We start from the raw sequence: 718 nt of genomic DNA on the forward strand, positions 1-718 counted from the left end.
CCTCCCGCCAGAGCTGAGCCGGTGACACAGCAGGGCCCGGCCCGCCCCCTTTCGAGGGCTCCGCCCCTCCCCGAACCCCTCCCACAAGAGACGCCCCTCGCTGAGCCCTGCCCACCAAGGGACCGCACCTTCCCGGACCCCGCCCACCAAGAGAACGCCCTCTCGGGGCCCCGCCCACCACAAGCCCTCCCCTTCTCGAGCCCCGCCTCTCCTGGGGCCCCGCCCCTCCACGAGGCCTGTTCCTCAGCAAATTCCAACCCCGCAATATCCATCCTGTCCCTCCCACTACAGCTTTGCCTCTGCGCAGCCCAGCCTCCTCTTAGAGGGCCCTCCGACCTCGGTCCAGCTGCCGAGGGCAGGGCCCTTGTTCCTACCGAGAGCAACACCCATCTTGGCATTTAAGGCTCTTGCCCCAGGTGACTTCAGCCTCATCCCGCACCCCACCCCACCCCCGCCCCCCGCTGCATGACCCGATCTTCAGCTCAACACGAGCTCAACACGAGTCTTGTCGGGTGTCCTGGTCACAGCAGACACTCAGAAGCCAGACGGCGCTTCCCGGGCTGGAGCTATGTTTTCAGTCGCATCTTTTCTGCCTTCATCAGCTATGCTCATCTGTCAGCTATGGTATTTTCACTTTATCGGTGAAAGGAACAGGCATGCCTGTTTGGAAGGCCTGAACTAATGAAAATTAATATTCTAGAAAGTCTAAGTCACCTGT

This window comes from Cervus canadensis, chromosome 17 (assembly GCF_019320065.1).
Source record: "Cervus canadensis isolate Bull #8, Minnesota chromosome 17, ASM1932006v1, whole genome shotgun sequence".
Taxonomy (NCBI): Eukaryota; Metazoa; Chordata; class Mammalia; order Artiodactyla; family Cervidae; genus Cervus; species Cervus canadensis.